This window comes from Staurois parvus, unplaced genomic scaffold, assembly GCF_062004578.1.
Source record: "Staurois parvus isolate SC_StPar_1 unplaced genomic scaffold, SC_StPar_1.0 ptg000151l, whole genome shotgun sequence".
Lineage (NCBI taxonomy): Eukaryota > Metazoa > Chordata > Amphibia > Anura > Ranidae > Staurois > Staurois parvus.
The window spans coordinates 20,742,378-20,756,497 of NW_028317947.1; the positions used below are offsets into that span (position 1 = coordinate 20,742,378).

The 14,120-nt window shown below is 43.4% G+C and overlaps 1 protein-coding gene across 3 annotated transcripts in view; it reads right to left on the bottom strand.

Moving 5' to 3' along the window:
• The window catches only part of TLK2 (tousled like kinase 2), a 66,944-nt gene extending 65,300 nt beyond the window's left edge, over positions 1–1,644 (bottom strand). Inside the window, exon 1 of one of the 3 annotated variants that reach the window (XM_089674612.1) lies at positions 955–1,644. The gene's annotated coding sequence lies outside the window, so the exon portion shown is untranslated. The remainder of the gene's footprint in view (positions 1–954) is intronic. The other 2 variants (XM_089674610.1, XM_089674611.1) reach the window with 2 other exon arrangements.
• Positions 1,645–14,120: the final 12,476 nt, after the last annotated feature.

A 14,120-nucleotide genomic window follows, 5' to 3' on the forward strand; every position in this document is an offset into this window, starting at 1 on the left:
TCTGGTATGATGTCGGGGATGGTATAGAGATTGTGATGTAGAGGTGTATTATAGATCAGGATGGAGGGGTCTGGCATACATATGATGGGGATGGTATAGAGATGGTGATGTGGCGGTGTACTATAGATCAGGATGGAGGAGTCTGGTATATGATGATGGATCTGGTATACAGATGGTGATGTGGAGAGAATTGGACCTCCAGCTCCGGAGATTAATGTGTCTGGAGCGGTGGTATGTGGGGGGATAGATGGGTGGTGAAGTTTGGGGTGATGTGGAGGTGTATTATAGATCAGGATGGAGGGGTCTGGTATATATATGAGGATGGTATAGAGATGGTGATGTGGAGGTGTATTATAGATCAGGATGGAGGAGTCTGGTATATATGATGATGGGGATGGTATAGAGATGAGGGTGATGTGGAGAGAATTGGCCCTCCACCTCCGGAGATGAATGTGTCTGGAGCGGTGGGATGGATGGGTGGTGAAGGTCAGGGTGATGTGGAGGTGTATTATAGATCAGGATGGAGGAGTCTGGCATATGATGATGGATCTGGTATAGAGATGGTGATGTGGAGAGAATTGGCCCTCCAGCTCCGGAGTTGAATGTGTCTGGAGCGGTGGGATGTGGGGTGATGATGGGGGTGTATTATAGATCAGGATGGAGAAGTCTGGTATATGATGATGGGGATGGTATAGAGATGGTGATGTGGAGGTGTATTATAGATCAGGATGGAGGAGTCTGGCATATGATGGGTCTGGTATAGAGATGGTGATGTGGAGAGAATTGGCCCTCCAGCTCCGGAGATGAATGTGTCTGGAGCGGTGGGATGTGGGGGGATGGCTGGGTGGTGAAGGTCGGGGTGATGATGGGGGTGAGAGGTGTACGGGGTGTGCCGGGCCTATGGAGGATGTCTGGGTCTCGGCCTGGTAGTGAGCGGTTCCCTGCTGTCCTTACCTCCGTCCCTCGGTGTGGGTGTCTTCGTCCCCCCCTGTGGGGGTTCTCCTCCGCTTCCCCTCCTCTCCCGGCCGTCGTGCTCCCCGTCACCCAGCCGACACTAGGCCGCAAATCCCCGAGCTTTCCTAGACGCGGATCCCCGCGCCGCCCTTCCCCAACGCGGGCAACCCAGTCATGAGGGGGCGGGGGAGGTGACCTCAGAGCGGCCCCCCCACCCCAGGGATAAAAGCTCGGGCCCCGTCAGATGGAAGGAGCGATATTTTACGTCACAAATTACCGAAAAAAAACGATTTTTACGTCAGAGAGGGGCGACCAGTGAGGTGGACTGGGGTGGAGGGGTGTTGTATGGTGACTTCTCTGCGGGCTCGGCTCCGGAACCACCAGGCCGACTTAATCCGGATTGGCTCGGTTCGGATTATCGGGGGTAATGGGTTTAATTAGTGTAAACACGATAGTGAAACCGCTGGATTTCTCGCGAGATCCGGAGCACGGGGCGCGTCCACGAGAAGGGGAAAAAACGCGCCAAAATCGGGTCGGTGGGGAGCGCGCGTCGGCGGCGGGGGCGCGCAGAGCTTTCCCGTCGTAAGAGGGAGGAGAAAGGCAAAGGGCCATTGGTCGAGGCGAGACATGTGGGAGGGTTTGGAGGGCCACGCCTTAAAGAGAGAAGCCTGAGAAGGGGCGAGAAGCAATTTGGTAGCGCCTCCGTGCGTGGGCGGGGCGACTGGGACAACGCCCTCCGTGTTACGGAGGAGAAAAGGGGGATGATCAAGGGGTGATTGGCTGAGAGCAGACGTGAGGGAGGGCATTGCCTGCGCTGTCTGCTAAGGGCGTCGTCGAGGGAGGTCCTTAGCTGAATGAAAGTGATGATTGGCTAATAAAGAATAGCAGCTACAACACCCACTTCTTCCTTTTATAGAATTGTCCAATCAGCACTGGGGTGTTGAGAAAGGCATTTTGGGAAAACTGCCTTGTAGACACGTGTGACCAAGATGACCTCATTCTGATAGTGAATGACGCCCCAGTATTGTCTGTGTGAATTCCATCACTGGGACCTCACTGAGCTTTAATTGGTTAATGTCACTTTAAAAGCATTTTCACAGGTTTTTGTTAATATTTGAAGCTTTCATTAAAATGAAGCCTGGTGATCCTGCCATGAAGATCATTGGTTCAGGCACTTCCTGTTTTCGGTGACTCCTCTGCATTGTGTAAAAATGCTGTTTGACCCTGTCTTCTCTGATCCTCCCCTTCTTCCAGTGCCCCCCTCTGGAGACACTCTGCACTTGCTCAGTTTGGTGTGTATTGCTAGAGGTTTTTTTTTGGGAGAGTGCATGTGATCAGCACAGGGCCAATCAGCACTGTCCAGACAGAGGTCAGGGGTTCTGCATCCTCCTAGAACAAAATTAAAACTCCTCCTTTAACCAGTGCTTTGCTGGACACTGATAGAAGTCTCAAGATTACTGTAACTGCTGATGAGAAAAGGTATTTAGCAGTTTATATTTACTAAAATAATTGCATTTCCATGTAGTATGGAGACCAGATATAGTGAATGCAGGGTCCAGGGATACCAGATATAGTGAATACAGGGTCCAGGGATACCAGATATAGTGAATACAGGGTCCGGGGAGACCAAATATAGTGAATGCAGGGTCCGGGGAGACCAGATATAGTGAATGCGGGATCCGGGGAGACCAGATATAGTGAATGCAGGGTCCGGGGAGACCAGATATAGTGAATGCAGGGGCCGGGGAGACCAGATATAGTGAGTGCAGGGTCCGGGGAGACCAGATATAGTGAATGCAGGGTCCGGGGAGACCAGATATAGTGAGTGCAGGGTCCGGGGAGACCAGATATAGTGAGTGCAGGGTCCGGGGAGACCAGATATAGTGAGTGCAGGGTCCGGGGAGACCAGATATAGTGAATGCAGGGTCCGGGGAGACCAGATATAGTGAATGCCGGGTCCGGGGAGACCAGATATAGTGAATGCCGGGTCCGGGGGGGGGGGCCAGATATAGTGAATGCAGAGTCCAGGGATACCAGATATAGTGAATGCGCGGTCCGGGGAGACCAGATATAGTGAATGCAGGGTCCGGGGAGACCAGATATAGTGAATGCAGGGTCCAGGGAGACCAGATATAGTGAATGCAGGGTCCGGGGAGAGCGGATATAGTGAATACAGGGTCCTGGGAGACCGGATATAGTGAATGCGGGGTCCGGGGAGACCAGATATAGTGAATGCAGGGTCCGATTAGACCAGATATAGTGAATGCAGGGTCCGGGGAGACCAGATATAGTGAATGCGGGGTCCGGGGGGGGCCAGATATAGTGAATGCAGGGTCCAGGGATACCAGATATAGTGAATGCGCGGTCCGGGGAGACCAGATATAGTGAATGCAGGGTCCGGGGAGACCAGATATAGTGAATGCAGGGTCCAGGGAGACCAGATATAGTGAATGCAGGGTCCAGGGAGACCAGATATAGTGAATGCAGGGTCCGGGGAGAGCGGATATAGTGAATACAGGGTCCTGGGAGACCGGATATAGTGAATGCGGGGTCCGGGGAGACCAGATATAGTGAATGCAGGGTCCGATTAGACCAGATATAGTGAATGCAGGGTCCGGGGAGACCAGATATAGTGAAGGCAGGGTCCGGGGAGACCGGATATAGTGAATGCAGGGTCCGGGGAGAGCGGATATAGTGAATGCAGGGTCCGGGGAAACCGGACCCTGCATTCACTATATCCAGTCTCCCCGGACCCTGCATTCACTATATCTGGTCTCCCCGGACCCTGCATTTACTATATCCGGTCTCCCCGGACCCTGCATTCACTATATCTGGTCTCCCCGGACCCCACATTCACTATATCTGGTCTCCTCGGACCCTGCATTCACTATATCCGTTCTCCCGGGACCCTGCATTCACTATATCTGCTCTCCCACAGTACACACAACATGGAAGTGCAATTATTTTAGTAAATATAAACTGCTAAATACCTTTTCTCATCAGCAGTTAGAGCAGTCTTGTGACTTCTATTAGTGTTCAGGTGAGCACATAATAAAGCTTGTAGGAGGAATTTTCTTTCTGCCCTAGGAGAATGCAGAACCCCTGACCTCTATTTGGACACTGTTGATTGGCCCTGTGCTGATCTCATTGCTTTCTCCCAAGAAAAAAAAAAACCTCTCTAGCAATACATACCAAACTGAGCATGTGCAGAGTGACTCCACAGGATATGTCTTATCAGGAGATAAGAGGGGGACACTGGAAGAAGGGGAGGTTCAGAGAAGACAGAATGAAACAGTCTTTTAACACAATGCAGAGGTTTAACCCCTTAGGTTCCACAGTGAGTATAACAAGCATGTTTTACTGCATATACAGACTGATTGTACTGTTGTGGGTTTGGTAACATTTTTAACCAGTAAATAACGAATACATACATCGTAATAAAATATCTACAGTATATCATTTTTTAAAATGTATTTCTATTTAGTGCCCTAACTTTCGGATTACCCTAATCAGTCCTAACTAATGCTTTGCTCTTTTTCTTTTTTTAACTAGTACTGTAATTCCCTGATTTTTTTTTTTCTAGGCATTAATATTTAAACTTTTTTTGTTGTTGTTACTTTTTGTTAAATTAAAAAAAAAAAGTTGAAAAAAATAAAAAAAAAAACCTATCACTTGTCAATATGTTTCTAATGCTTTGTATCAGAATCATCATTTTAGTGTGCTCTCCGGAGGATATACCCTCCTTCCTGACCAGGCCATTTTTTGCATTACGGCGCTGCGTTACCTTAACTGAGAATTGCATGGTCATGCAACGCTGTACCCAAATTACATTTACATCGTTTTTTCCCACGAATACAGCTTTCTTTCAGTGGTATTTGATCGCTTGTGTTTTTTATTTTTTGCACTATAAAAAAAGACCAACATTTTTGAGAAAAAAAAACAATATTTTTGACTTTTTGCTATTAAACATGTCCAGTAAAAAAAATTTTAAAAATCAAATTTCGTCATCAATTTAGGCCAAAATGTATTCTGCTACATGTCTTTGCTAAAATAAATCCCAATACATGTAAATGAATTGGTGAAAGTTATAGCGTTTACAAATGCCAGTATATATACTGGGATTTTTTTTTTCATTTATTTTTACTAGTAATGGTGGTGATCAGCGATTTATAGCGGGACTGCGGCGGATATTCTGACACTGGAGGGAACTGACTTGCTGTCACTGACATCCACAGTGACACCAATACAGAGATCATTGCTACAAAAAAAAAAAGCACTAATACTGGGCAGGAAGGGGTTAACATGAGGGGAGATCAAAGGGTTAACTGTGTGCTGGGTTTGTTTTACTAGGGGGGTGGTGTCAGTGTGCTTCACTGTAAGCACACTGCTTTGAATGGTTGTGCTGTGCACAGCCATCCAAAGCAATGTGCCCGAGCTGACAGGGAGGAGAACTGTTAGTAAACAAAACAGTTCTCCTCCCCGTCGGAGATCCTTGGTAATCACTGGCCGGGACCCAGCGATTGACAGCCGCAAATGGCGGCACGGGTAGGGCGTGCGTGCCCCCTACCCAGAAATGCAAAATCACGTATGTATACGTGATTTTGTGCACCCATGTAGCAGTACTTCTGCTATAGGGTGGTCGGGAAGTGGTTAATATCTACCCTAAGTCACATTACTGATTGCATATTGTACTTGTTTGTATTCTAAATACTGAAATTTGCACTTCAAACTGTACTTTTTTTTTTTACTTTTGGAAATGCCAGTAAAAACTTGGCTGAGCCAGTTAGTTTGGGTGTCGTGTCAATGAATTTCAGTCTGGTAGGCTGGCAACACTGACAGGGTGCCCCTAAAGTCTGAACACATAGGCAAAATGCATACTGAGAAATAAAAAAACATATAGTTAGTGACATTTCCTATGTGTTCAGGCTTTAGGGACACCCTCTATATACCTTAGGCATAGGCTGAGAAACTCAAAATGCGTCAGTAAATTTCAGTCTGGTAGGCAGGCAACCCTGGCAGGGTGCCCCTAAAGTCTGAACACATAGACAAAATGCATATTGAGAAAAAAAACCAAAAATATATATAGTTAGTGATATTTCCTATGTGTTCAGGCTTTAGGGACACCCTGTATATACCTTTGGCATAGGCTGAGGAACAGAGAAACTCAAAACGCATCAGTAAATTTCAGTCTTGTAGGCAGGCAACCCTGACAGGGTGCCCCTAAAGTCTGAACACATAGGCAAAATGCATATTGAGAAAAAAAACTAAAAATATATATAGTTAGTGATATTTCCTATGTGTTCAGGCTTTAGGGACACCCTCTATATACCTTAGGCATAGGCTGAGAAACTCAAAATGCGTCAGTAAATTTCAGTCTGGTAGGCAGGCAACCCTGGCAGGGTGCCCCTAAAGTCTGAACACATAGACAAAATGCATATTGAGAAAAAAAACCAAAAATATATGTAGTTAGTGATATTTCCTATGTGTTCAGGCTTTAGGGACACCCTGTATATACCTTTGGCATAGGCTGAGGAACAGAGAAACTCAAAACGCATCAGTAAATTTCAGTCTGGTAGGCTGGCAACACTGAGAGGGTGCCCCTAAAGTCTGAACACATAGGCAAAATGCATATTGAGAAAAAAAACCAAAAATATATATAGTTAGTGATATTTCCTATGTGTTCAGGCTTTAGGGACACCCTGTATATACCTTTGGCATAGGCTGGGGAACAGAGAAACTCAAAACGCGTCAGTAAATTTCAGTCTGGTAGGCAGGCAACCCTGATAAGGTGCCCCTAAAGTCTGAACACATAGGCAAAATGCATATTGAGGAAAAAAAAACAAAAATATATATAGTTAGTGACATTTCCTATGTGTTTAGGCTTTAGGGACACCCTCTATATACCTTAGGCATAGGCTGAGAAACTCAAAACGCATCAGTAAATTTCAGTCTGGTAGGCAGGCAACCCTGACAGGGTGCCCCTAAAGTCTGAACACATAGGCAAAATGCATATTGAGAAATAAAAAAACATATAGTTAGTGATATTTCCTATGTTTTCAGGCTTTAGGGACACCCTATATATACCTTAGGCATAGGCTGAGAAACTCAAAACGCGTCAGTAAAATTTAAGTCTGGTAGGCAGGCAACCCTGACAGGGTGCCCCTAAAGTCTGAACACATAGACAAAATGCATATTGAGAAAAAAAAACAAAAATATATATAGTTAGTGACACTTCCTATGTGTTCAGGCTTTAGGGACACCCTCTATATACTTTAGGCATAGGCTGAGAAACTCAAAATGCATCAGTAAATTTCAGTCTGGTAGGCAGGCAACCCTGACAGGGTGCCCCTAAAGTCTGAACACATAGGCAAAATGCATATTGAGAAAAAAAACCAAAAATATATATAGTTAGCAATATTTCCTATGTTTTCAGGCTTTAGGGACACCCTGTATATACCTTTGGCATAGGATGAGGAACAGAGAAACTCAAAACGGGTCAGTAAATTTCAGTCTGGTAGGCAGGCAACCCTGATAAGGTGCCCCTAAAGTCTGAACACATAGGCAAAATGCATATTGAGAAAAAAAACCAAAAATATATATAGTTAGTGATATTTCCTATGTGTTCAGGCTTTATGAACACCCTATATATACCTTCGGCATAGGTTGAGGAACAGAGAAACTCGAAACGCGTCAGTATCCTAGGAATTTTCAGTGCTATGGTAAAGGACATCTGGGCATATAAAATGACGTTGATGATTAAGTTATTCATATATGAGAACGTTGATGTCCAGGAGTAGAGGAAGATGTGTTTTTTTTTTATTTGATCTTTTTATTCTGATATTAATAAGACGAGTAAATTTTATTCGCATGGTCATCCAATGTATGCGGTGTCAACTTTTTTTTTTTTTTTTTTTTTCTATGCAATGGTAAATCACTGGTCTGTACGACTGGAAGAGGCTGACAAGGGGCACAGACAGCAGACTTGGGTGAGTGAAAGACATATTTAGAAAGGGCCTCTTTTTGTATAGGAATAAAAATGTGAATATGTGGGGGGAGGGGTGGAAGGGGAATCAAATGTTATAGGAGATTGGCTTTAACTTGGGAATGTCATACGCATGTCAAGACCTATTTGTAGGTGCATTCCTGTAACATGTTATCATTTAGGAATAGAGTATTATTACTAAAAAAATGAATATAAAGATGATGATGAAGTCATTATTCTCCTTCCCAACATCTCATGGTGTAAGTAGCCTCAGGCATTTCCACAAGCTATCCTAGAACTCTGTTCTTTGTGTGACAGACTGTATGTATGATGAGCAAGGAGAACGACAGCTCAGAGGCCAGGATTACCAGGATCAGAATTCAAATTTCAAGGTACCAGTGGAAAACGAACTTTAAAGTGTACTCTAGAATTAGGTGACGTTTAGCCTGCTAAGGTGTTGTGTATCATGAACTATTGCCATGTTTGTTTTCTTCCATAAAATACTGGCGCGCCACCATACTCTGCTTCATTGAATAGAGAAGGAAAGTATTCAGCATCCAACACTTACTGGGGTTTCAAATACCTGGAACGTTGTGCTATGATTCCTTAGGCTGTCCTCCGTGTCCTGCTATTTATTTATTTATTTCAGGTACTTATATAGCGCCATCAATTTACGCCGCGCTTTACATATATTTTGTACATTCACATCAGTCCCTAACCCTCAAGGGGTGTACAATCTAAGGTCCTAACTCACATTCATACATACACATAATAGGGACAATTTAGACAGGAGCCAATTAACCTACCAGCATGTCTTTGGAGTGTGGGAGGAAACGGAAGTACCCGCAGGAAACCCACGCAGGCACAGGGAGAACATGCAAACTCCAGGCAGGTGGTGCCGTGGTTGGGATTTGAACTAATGACCCTAATACTGCCAGGCAGAATTGCTAACCATTTAGCCACTGTGCTGCCCTTTGCTCCTATCTATTTTAAAGTGTTACTAAACCCTCAACAGTAAAATCAGTCTGTATATTCAGTAAAGCATGCTTGTTGCTCACTGTGGAACCTAAGGGGTTAATCCTCTGCATTGTGTAAAAATGCTGTTTGATCTTGTCTTTTCTGAGCCTCCCCTTTTCCAGTGCCCCCCTCTGGAGACACTCTGCACATGCTCAGTTTGGTGTGTATTGCTAGAGGTTTTTTGTTTTCTTGGGAGAGTGCATGTGATCAGCACAGGACCAATCAGCACTGTCAAGACAGAGGTCAGGGGTTCTGCATCCTCCTAGAATAAAATGCAAACTCCACCTTTAACCAGTGCTCTGCTGGACAATGATAGATGTCTCAAGACTGCTCTATCTGATGATGAGAAAAGGTTTTTAGCAGTTTATATCTACTAAAATAATTGCATTTCCATGTTGTGTACTGTGGGAGACCAGATAGAGTGAATGCAGGATCCAGGGAGACCAGATATAGTGAATGCAGGGTCCGGGGAGACCAGAGAGAGTGAATGCAGGGTCCGGGGAGACCAGAGAGAGTGAATGCAGGGTCCGGGGAGACCAGATATAGTGAGTGCAGGGTCCGGGGAGACCAGATAGAGTGAATGCAGGGTCCGGGGTTTAGTAACACTTTAAAGCCCAAGTGACCTTTTAGTTTAAATGATCCAACGCATTTTAGGTATATCAAAACAAAAGGAGATCAAGGTCTTGGTGTGTAGGAGGAAACTAGAATACCCAGAGGAAACCCAGGCAGGCAGGTACAGGGAGAATATACAAACTCCAGGCAGGTGGTGCCATGGTTGGGATTCAAACAAACGACCCTAGTACTGCCAGGAGGAAGTGCTAACCATTTAGCCACTGTGCTGTAATGATATAGGGGCTGGAAGAAGGAATGATAGGAAGCAAAGAGGGACTATAAAACTGACACTCAGATATGGATCAGATACAGAAGATTTTCAAGCAGGATTATCTATTCAATGCAGCAAAGTTTTGCTGCACCAACAGCAGGACAGGTAAACATTAATGGCTTGTTTGCAGGAATCAATTACATTTTTTTTTATAAGGTGAATAATGTTTAAAGGCATAGTCCACTTTTTAAAAATGTAATAAAACCGCCATCAACTATTTCACAAAAAACGTGCATATATTACATCTTTGCATTTAACGTTTACAGAGGATTGCAACTGCAATTGGTGCATTCTTCATTCAATGCGCAGTCTAATGTATAGTTTACATCCCAGCCCCAGGTCTGTACAGAGATACCGCTCCTGCTGCTTCCCCATTACACTGTTCAACAAATTTTTATTTTTTGCCAGTTTTGGAAACAAAAGGATCCATTTCTTAATGAATTTCACATTCTGAGTTCAAATATAACAATGAAATTTGTCAATTGGCTCTAGTTTTTCTGTAAACGGAAAGTTTTCTACTATAGGCGTAATGACTACATAATGCACAATAATTATATGGATAGATGTCTTTCCACAAATATAAAGCAAGTGATATTGACTACATAACAAAGCCTAAATGGCATAATATATTGCATAGGATTACCAAGAAAAATTATAGCCATAAGCTAAGTTGAATCATTTTAATACTTAGGATTCTCACTAGTTTTGTCTTCAGTTTGTGTCGGTTTTGCTTCTCTTGGCTTTTCTCTTGTATTCGAGGAAAGGGCTATCTCTTACAACTGCACGTGACTACACGCTTCAGGTTCTTCCTCACTTGACTCAACCACGAAGGATTCTGGTGCTTTAGGAATTGGTAGCCCCTCTCCATGAGGAACTGGACGTATTGCCGATGGAATATTTGGATAGTGCACAGATAACTTTTTCTTCTTATTTAGCCCTTTTACAATTGGAGGCACCATACAAAAGTAACAATTACTAACATGATCTGTTGGCTCTCTCCAAATCATTGGCAGCCTATATAAGCATAAAACGAAATGTAAAGACGCTGTAGAACTACAATCAGCTACAGATACTGCAGCTTTTATGCAGTGAAGTGATGCAATTAAAGGCTAATATTGCATCATCTCAGTATACATGCAATTTTCTATTGGTCACCAGTATCAATTGCGCAATATGCAGCTGAAGTTGCATCATAATTTTGAATGGCTTACGTCATTAGATGGGTGAATATATCATGGAAACTAGAGCCAATCAACATTTTTTAGGGTCATTTTCGTTTTCAGCACCCCAAAATTATGTAAGATTAGCTAATTTTATGCCCAAAACTTTTTACCTGATGAACAGTGTTATTCCTCCATCAGTCAGAAGGCTCTTAAACGAGGAAGCAAAGCCCTGCTCTTCTACCATGATGGTTCGCCTTCACACAGAGTTGCAGCGCAGGTAATCAGTAGCTGGGTTAAAATAAATAAATAAAAGCACTGGCAAGTAACCTGTCAGCAATTCTGGGGACTCGCCCTTTACCTTTTTTGGGCACATCTTCCACACTTCAGGTCTCTTAAGCTGGCAATACATGTGGCAATTTTCAGCCAGTTCCAACCATCTAACATCTACCAAGAATACAATCACAGGTAAGGCCAGGCACTAAGCAATCTATCCCCCCAGATTCATTGTGAAGGAGCAACTTGGCAATACATTGACACATTCAATACAATTTATTGAACCAAAAATGGAGATAACCTACAGCGGATGGATATTTCAAGGTTCAATAGGGTCCGCTCCCCCTTTTAAATTCACTGTTAGCAGTTCTGAAATGTACAGGTAAAGAAGAAAAGATTTATTCTTCTGAACTGATGGGTGTGACATCACTGTCCGAAATCTAGCAAGACAACGCTCTTGCCAAATTTTGCCAGATAGTTTTGTGGAAGGACAATCTGGCAAAATTTGCCAAGAGTGTTGTCTCCCTAGATTTCGAACAAACATTACACCCAACAGTGCAGAAGACGGAGGTAAGGCATGGATAGGTCTAACTTTTTCTTTACAGGTATGTTTTGGAACAAATATTGGATGATTTTTTTTTTGATTGGGGTGTACCTTTAAACAAGTTGGCAAATAATACTCCAAAAAAAATTGTCTACATTACCACAGTGCCAACTTCTTCTACAACACTTTACAAAGAAGGATCTTTGAATGTTAAAAAGCTCAACGGAAACTTTCTGTCCTAATAGTAGATTTCAGCAGGCCCAGCATAGCCTATCAGTGTGAAGCTCTCATCTCGAGGAAGCAGTAAAGCAGGGGTGTCAAACGGGCAGCCCTCCAGCTGTTGCGAAACTACAAGTCCCATCATGTCTCTACCTTTGGGAGTCATACTTGTAACTGTCAATCTTGCAATGTCTCATGGGACTTGTAGTTTGGCAACAGCTGGAGGGCCGCCAGTTTGACACCCGTGCAGTAAAGGGTGAGCAGCATTAATATGATGCAATAAGTACCCATCCAAGTTGCTCTAACTCAGCAATGGGAGTGATCAACGGTCTAACCCTTTGTGTACAAGAATCAGAGGGAGATCTTTCCAATGGGGGCACAGACAAAAATTCATTTTAAGCAAGGGAAAGGAGTCTAAATTTACCCCAGTAGGGACACTAGATACAGAGAATCTAAGCCTTTCATGCTTTATTGATAGCAAATTAAAAAATAGATGAAGTGGGCTTTAAAAGTGCACTACCGCTGACAAATCTTAGATAAGGCAAGGGTGTGCATTTACTAAAAAACAAATTTCATCTTGTTCTGCAGCTTGGATACAAGAGTCCCCTATTTTATTTAGTGCAGGGGCATAGTAGCTACTTGACCTACTATCACTGGAAAAACAAGCTGATTTTTATTTTATTATTAGTGGAACAATTAACCACTTTACTGCCACCCTAGCTACAGGGCAGGAGTATATACGTGATTTTGCATTTCCGGGTAGGGGGCGCGCGCGCGCCCTACCCATGTCGCCATTTGCAGTCTCGGCTGTCAAATCACCAGGTCCCGATTGGTGATTACTCATCGTCACATGGTGATCGCCGAGTAATACCGATGGGGGAGAGAACGGTAAACAATACAGTTCTCTCCCCGGTCACCTCCACCACAGCAAAGCCATACAAAGCAGTATGCTTACAGTGGAAAACACACACACAGCCCCAAAATAAAACACACACAGCACACAGTTAACCTTTTGATTGCCGCAGATGTTAACCCCTTCCTGCCCAGTGCCATTAGTACAGTGTCAGTGCTTTTTATTATCACTGATCACTGTATTGGTTTCACTGGGGATGTCAGTGACACCAAGTCAGTTCCCCCCAGTGTCAGCATGCCCGCCGCAGTTCCGCTATAAGCTGCTGATCACCATCATTACCAGTAAAAAAAAAAAAAAAAAAATTCCAATATATATCATTTGCAGACGCTTTAACTTTCACGTAAACCAATTAATTTTCACATAATGGGATTTTTTTTTTTTTTAGGAAAGACATGTAGCAGAATACACTTTGGCCTAAATTTATGATGAAATTTGATTTGTTAAAAAATGTTTTAATGGACATGATTAATAGCAAAAAGTCAAAAATATTGTTTTTTTTTCTCAAAATTGTCAGTCTTTTTTTGTTTATAGCGCAAACAATAAAAAATGCACAGGCGATCAAATACCACTGAAAGAAAGCTCTACCTGGGTGCAGCGTTTCAGGACCGCGCAATTGTCAGCTAAAGTAATGCAGCACCGTAATGCAAAAAATGGCCTGGTCAGAAAGGGGGGTGGGGGGTGGGGGGGTAAATCCTCTGGAGGGCAAGTGGTTAAAGTAGCAAAATATATATATTTGTTTTGCTGTTATCAGTGGTAAAAATGCTAAATGTTTTCTTTCTGTATTTCAAGTACAAACGTAATCATTGCCCCACAAACTGACCGCCTTTAAAACAAAGGTCAGACAACCCTATTAACACTTATGAGAGGTTCACTTCAACACCTACCTCCCAAGGAGCATACCAGATGCCTCTATAATGGAGTAGTTGGAGCAGTTGGGATCCCACTGGTCTATCTATAGGCAAGTAGCTTGATGTTACCTGATCTGCAGAGCTTAGATTTGATATAAGTGTATGTATGTGAAAGGTAGGCACAAACTGCACCTACATCTGTCCAAAGAAAAATCCAGGAAACAATTTATTTATACCACCACTCAGCAACCACCCACTCACCCCAAATTAAAAAAAAATATTTTTTTTTTTAAATTTTCAAAGAAAGACAATTCTTGTGTTAAA